Source organism: Vombatus ursinus, unplaced genomic scaffold, assembly GCF_900497805.2.
Source record: "Vombatus ursinus unplaced genomic scaffold, bare-nosed wombat genome assembly UNPS02010320.1, whole genome shotgun sequence".
Classification (NCBI taxonomy): Eukaryota; Metazoa; Chordata; class Mammalia; order Diprotodontia; family Vombatidae; genus Vombatus; species Vombatus ursinus.
The window spans coordinates 479,012-486,282 of NW_020950098.1; the positions used below are offsets into that span (position 1 = coordinate 479,012).

Here is a 7,271-nt window from a genome sequence, read left to right on the forward strand (position 1 = left end):
TGAATTGTTTCTTGAGGTTTCAGAGATTAGGGCTGCCTCCTGATGACTGATTGACTGAGGCTCAGGGGGCTGGATTTTTGGCTGGGGACCCTCTTGTGGTCCATCAAAGTGAGTTGTGATATAGGCTTCCCCTTTTTTCTTTTTCTTTACTTTCTCTTCCTTAGATTTCCAGAGTGTGAGGCAGAGTTAAGATGGTATAGTAGGGGGAGCATTTCAGTTGAACTCTCCCAACATTTCCTCCCAAACAACTCTAAAATAACACATCAAATTGAATTCTGGAGTGGCATGGCCAACAAAAGGTCAGGGTGAGACATTTTTTCAGCCCAAGACAACTTAGGAGGTTGGTAGGAGAGGTTTGTGATGCTAGAGTAGGGGCTGGAGGGGAGTGCAGCTTGGAAGCAATACCAGCTATGGACTTTGGAGGCAATGACAACAGCAACAGTCTTAGGAGCTCTCAGCCCACAGATAGGAATGAAATTGCACAACTGGTCAAAAAAGAGATTACTGACCTATCAGCTGGCACATCCATTACCCAGTTTTGGGTTGCAATTCCAAGGTGCAGAGGAGGCTTGTGGTTGCAAGAGAGCAGGGGCCCTGGTCACAGTTCCAGGTATAGAGGAACACTAATGCTTACTGTTACAAAGGAGCAGTAGACCTTCCTGGGTAAGGACCAGAACACAGACCAAGAAAGCAGTGACCATGCCTTGCCCCAGATCACACCACCTTGGAAGCACCAAAAACTTACAGACCCCAAGAACTAACTGTGAAAACAGCAGCTTGAAGAATCCTGAAGCTTGGGACAGTGACACAACCCATACCCTCATACCCCCCAAGGTGAACAGAGTTCAACTTTAACATAAAGTTCAAAATCAAGAAATACGAGCAAACAATAATAATTAACAATAATAAAAGAATCTGACCACTAAAATCTACCATGATGACAAGGAAGATCAAGACATAAACTCAGAAGAAGCAACATGAGAACACCCACAAGTAAAGCACCAAAGAAAAATGCAGATTGGATGTAAGCCCAACAAGAATTCCTGGAAGAGCTAAAGAATGAGGGGTGGGGGAGAGCCAAAAAAATTTAATCAAATATGAGTGGCAGAGAAAAATTTAGGAAAAGAAATGAAAAGTGATGCACAAAAATTATTAAAAGAGAACAAACAGCTTGGTAAAAGAGGTACACACACACACACAATATTGAAGAAAATAACACCTTAAAAAACAGAATTGGCCAACTGGTAAAAGACATATAAGACTTCACTGAAGATTTCCAGAGTGCAGCAGGTGAGTGGGTTCAGGGGAGTGAAAGATTTGCCATTTCTCCACCTCTGGAACAGAAAATGGCAATTTCCAGGACAGTCACATGTGGCCTATGCTTTCCCTGAAAAGGCTTAGAGAAGAGGTCCCAGCTACCATCTTCTGAGCAAAATGCATATATTTTCTGAGTACAGCAAAGATCATGAAAATGGATATTTCCAGTAGCCTTGAGTATGACTTGAGTTCGAAGGTTCCCTAGTTCTAAAGTTCTCACGAGTTGCTGAGTTTGAGAGCCAGGCACCAGTCCCCCAGACAGAGAAGATGTCCTTAACAGTGTGTCATTTGAAGGGAGAGGACTGCTCTGCTGTGGAAGGGCTAAAGTAATATCATGGGGGTCCAGGAAGCCTAGACTTGGCCAGTTCTTAACAATACTACCATGAGTTGCCTATACCATGCAGGTGGAAGGTAAATGGGAGGATTTGTTAAATACCTCCCAATTGTCTTTACCATCTTGGGGTTTGGGAGTCTAAAGGGATATTTGAGTGCCTTAACTTTTTCTCTATTTGTGCAGGGCTCCAGCTAGCCTTTAGCGTCTTATACATCCTCTGAGGCCAGTGAGACCTGATACTCATGTTGTAGTCCAAGTGCCTTGAGGGAATGTAGGACTTGATGCACATATTTGGGGAAATCTAGATATGAATTCTATCTAAACTTTATTCATATTTTGGAGCAACAAGCCTAAGAAACTGACCATCTCAAAGGTCTCAAGACCATCGGGATCGAACCCAGATCTGGGTAATCACAGAGTATTTGAAAGGGTCATGAGTCACAAAAACAATTAAAAATAATTTCCATGTCACCATGGAATCATGTTAATATATAGGGTAAGTTCTTCACCAGCCTACTAGTTTCCACCTAACTCGTAAACATGACCCTGCTGATCAAGCTTTAGCTGCCTATCCACCCAGGCCTGACCGAGGAAGGACGTAGGAACATTGGGTTGAATGTGCCAAGACTGTACTCAGACAATCCAGTGACATTTATGAGCATTATTTGTTTGAGCTTGACGTTCACAGCTGTCTAGTGATTTGCAACAGAGAAAATGAAGAAAATTCAACTTGGCTTGACATTTAAGAAAGCGGAAGCCAAAGTAAAAAAAGGAACTGTTTCCTTCCTTTCCTCCTGTCTTTCTCTTGCCAGCACTGTGGTCACTAAATACTTTTTTTTTTAATTTTCAATTCTGCACTTAATACACACAAAAAGAATATTTCCCTACATAAAAAACAGAAATATATGATTATATATGAAACCACAAATCTCTATTGAATGTCTTGCTTTTAATATATATGTTTATACAATATATATTTATATTTATAGTCAATTCATCTTATTACTTTCAAAACTGTCTTGCTTGTCTGTATTTCCTTCTGAACTTCCTTCTGCACATTTTCTTTTAAATGCTCAGCTAGATAGATTGCTTGACCTGGAGTCAGAAAAATCTGAGTCTAAATCTTTTGTGACCCTAAGCAAGTCACTGAACCTTTCTGTGTCTCAGTTTCCTCATCTCTAAAGTGGGATAATAATAACACCTACCTCACAGAGTCATTGCAAGGATCCAACAAGATATGTAAATAGATGTCTTAGCTAACACATCTCTGAGGACAGAGATGTGATACATATCTCTAGGATAATACAGGGCAGTTAGTGGTGTGGTGGATAGAGCACCATGCCTAGAGTCTGAAAGACCTAAGTTGAAATCAGGCTTCAGACACTAGCTGCTTGACCTGGGCAAGTCGCTTAACTTCATTTGCCTCAATTTCCTCATCTGTAAAATGAGCTAAAGAAGGAAATGGCAAACTACTCGTAGTATCTTTGTCTAGAACACACCAAATGGGATCACAAAACGTCATACACAACTGAACAACAAGATAACATAAAGTGCTTTGCAAACCTTGAAGTGTTATATAAATGCTAGCTGTTATTATTTTCTTTGGTGGGGGGAAGGGAGGACAACACTGTCTCCATTCTTTTCTTCCCTCAATCCCCCTCCCATTGAAAGAAAAGATAAACAAAATCTTTATAAAGAATGAACACAGTAAAGCAAAATAAATATACACACTGCCCATGTCTGAAAATGCATATTTCAGTCTACACCTTGAAGCCATCATAGTCAAGAAGCCACTAATTTTCTAACTGAAACTCAGAATGGACACCTAGACTAACTTAGAGGAGCTCTCCTCTTCTTAGTGATAGTTTGGGAATATATGTGAATCATCTTTTCTAGAAGCTGCTCACCACCGCCCCCTTCCACCCCACCCGTCTTTGGGTTCACCACACCTTATGCTAAGGAAACGGAAGAATGTCGCTTTCATCTGTTTTCCTCCCTGGGCACCTAACGATGAGAGGAGAGGCTCTTAAAATATTTATATGAGCTAGTAAACACTGGGGACTCGTTCTTCGGGTCATACTAAAGTTCTGAACTTTAGCACTGGAAAGACAAAGGATGAGATTTTTCACACCAGGAACACTCCAATCATATTACTGACTTAAAGAAATTGTCTTAAATTGTTTTTTTCTTGATGCGATATGATCAGATATAAAGAGCTCAATTCCTATGGCAACATCTCTCCAATATAATCTCTGCTCTTCATTCACCGGGCCACTGCACTAGCTCATCATCTCCCCCGACTCACTCAGAACCATTGTCATTGCCTTTTAATTGGCCAATTGCTCCAACCATCTCCCCTCTCCAATCCAATCTCCACCCATCTGTCAAAGTAACTTTCCTAAATCCATTTCACTCATTGGCTTCAGCATCTCCTTATTACTTCTAGATTAAAATGCAAACTACTTGGCCTGGCATTAATAATAACAGCTAACACTTATAGAGCTCCTACTATGTGCCAGGCATTGTGCTAAGCACTTTACAGATGTTATCTGATACTCACAACAGCCCTTGGAGGTAGGGGCTATTATTATTCCCATTTAGAGTTGAGGAAATTGAGGCAAACAGAGGTTAAGTGACTTGTCTGGGGTCACGTAAGCAGTAAGTATCTAAGGCCTGATTTGAACTCAAGTCTTCCTAATGCCAGGCCCCTATCCACTACGCCATCTAGTTACCAACTTGCCTTTCTATAGCCTTATTTCATGCCCTTGTAACATACATATGTGTGTGTGTGTGTGTGTGTATAAAGAGAGAGAGAAGAGAGAAGAAGAAGAGAGAAAGAGAGAAGAGAGAGAGAGAGAGAGCCATATTTTCTTCATGCCCTTGTGACCCCAGTTGCAAAACCCATTGGTACGGGACTCTCTCCTCATTGGTAGAGATGAATGCCCTGCCCTGTGTGAAGGACAAGACAGAGTTGGCCAAGGTAGAATAGAATAGAGCTCTTCAGTCTTCTTAGACACTGTTCAAGTCATCATTCAAATCTCTTCAAGGCATGTATCTCCACTAATGAGGAGAGTCCCACACTAATAAACTTTGAGACTGGGGTTACACAGTCTATTGGGCCTGACACTCTATCCTTTGTGCATTTATACCATCTCCCATGCTGGCGATATATCATTTCAGCTCTGTCTTTCGCAATCACGTTCTTCCTTTAAGACTCAGCTCAGATACTGGCTCTTCCTTGTTTTTCCTCCTCCCCACCCCAGTTACTTAAGCTCGTAATGAAAAGAAAGTACCAATCAAAACTTTAGTTCCCCAATATGTTTAACAAATGTTTATGAGCATTCTCTTCTTCCTAAAAGTATCTCGTGCTCTTTCCCTGTTGCCCCTGAGTCGAGCGGGAAGGCGGAGGCTCTTGGGTGTTTTCAAAATTTAGCTTCACCCGTGAACCGCTGCCATGGCCGAGGAAGGCATTGCTGCTGGAGGTGTGATGGACGTTAAAGCCCCTCTACAAGAAGTGCTGAAGACGGCGCTCATCCACGATGGCCCGGCTCGTGGAATTCGTGAAGCTGACAAAGCCGCGGAAAAACGCCAAGCCCACCTTTGTGTTCTTGCTTCCAGCTGTGATGAACCTATGTATGTAAAGTTGGTTGAGGCCCTGTGTGCTGAGCACCAAATCAACTTGATCAAGGCTGATGACAGCAAGAAGCTGGGCGAATGGGTAGGCCTCTGTAAAACTGACAGAGAGGGAAAGCCCCGTAAGGTGGTTGGCTGCAGTTGCGTTATTGTTAAGGACTATGGCAAGGAATCTCCGGCCAAAGATGTCATCGAAGAATATTTTAAATGCAAGAAATGAATAAATAAAAGCCTTGGTCTGATTTGAAAAAAAAAAGTATCTTGTTTTTTTTTGTATTTTTTTTTTTAGGCAATTGGGGTTAAGTGACTTGCCCAGGATCACACAGCTAGTAAGTATCAAGTGTTTGGTTTGAGGTCAGATTTGAACTCAGGTCCTCCTGACTTTAGGGCCGGTGCTCTATCCACTGCCCCACCTAGCTGCCCCCCCAAAAAGTATCTTGTATTTACTCATTTGTTTATGCTATATACCCCCAGAAGAATATGTAGAACAAGAATGAACATGTTTTGTCACCAATATCAAGCACAATGGGAAGAGGGGTGATAAAAGGGGAAAAGAGGCATGCTTCAATCTTCATTGGTGTGGGGAATGATGTCATTGTTATGGAGAATTCCCAGAGTGGACACTTCCTCCACATGTGCAGATCAGCAAGTAGTCTGTAACTTGCGGCTATCTGGGGGCATGGACAGATGAAATGGCTTACCCATAGTCATAAAGCTAGTAATGTGTTGGTGAAGGATTCCTTTCAAACTCTGAAGAGGGACTAAGTATATTAACTGAGCATGACAAACTCCATTTTGTTTTAGGCTTCCATTTTATGATTAAATAGCTGTTACATAAGTTACTTTTTTCTGTAATAAGTATTTGCATGTAGTTTGGAAATGATGCATGTATGTTACCCAAATTCAGTAAACAACTGATAAACACTTGCTAATAATATGTGTGCATCCTCCAAATCTGGTGAATAACTCATAAACATTTGTTAAACATATTGGGGAACTAAAGTTTTGATTGGCACTTTCATTATAAGCTTAAGTAATTAATCAATAATCAGCTGTTACTTGTAAATATCCTTACCCAAAGCCATAAAAACCCACCAGAAGCCGTTGCTTGTTAGCCTGCTTCTGGGTAGTCATCAAAATTGATTCCTATATTCCTGTCCTCAAAAATATGTTAGCTAGAGAGCAGGGCTAATCTGTGGTGACCTGTCACCTTAGAGAGAGGGATACCCACAGCTCTGAAGGAGCAGAGAGGAAACCACATGATTTCTGGTACTGTAAGGAATCTGGTTAGTGGTTCGTTCCTAGAGGGGCTGGTTGTGTATTCTTGAATAGATAATTGCATGCTTTCAATTAACAAAGAGTGAATTCACACATTGATGATTGTAAGTCTGATTTAGTTTTCCATTGCACTAGTCAGCATATCTAACTGAAAATTAGTTTGGTCAATGCACATAAACCCTATCTTGTTTATCTTTATGTCTCCCCTGGAATCTAACACAGTGTTCTGTACATCATAGGCACTTAATTAGCATTTGTGGAATGAATGAACTAACTTTATGTTATGATAACATGACTAATGTAACATAATAGTTGTATAACCCCAAAATAATTTACATTTAATTTTGAAATGCATTAGGTTCACTCACACTCCTCTGGAACATTTGCTTTCTTCATTGTGTTTTACTTGGGCTCATATTAAAAGTAATTCATATTCTCTCCACCTTTGATTAACCTGTGAAGTCTAGGTTTAAGATATGGACTAGGAGGGGCAGCTAGGTAGTGCAGTGGATAGAGCACCGGCCCTGAAGTCAGGGGGGACCTGAGTTCAAATCCAACCTCAGACCAAACGCTTGACACTTACTAGCTGTGTGACCCTGGGCAGGTCACTTAATACCAATTGCCTTAAAAAAAAAAGATATAGACTAGGACTAAATGCTTGTTGACTGATTGATTGACTACTGTAAATACATTAAAATCAGAAGCCATC

General features: G+C 41.1%; 1 pseudogene; it reads left to right on the top strand.

Annotated features, from left to right (window-relative positions):
- Window positions 1-5,021: 5,021 nt before the first annotated feature.
- On the top strand, window positions 5,022-5,514 carry LOC114037368 (annotated as a pseudogene).
- The last annotated feature ends 1,757 nt before the right edge of the window (window positions 5,515-7,271 follow it).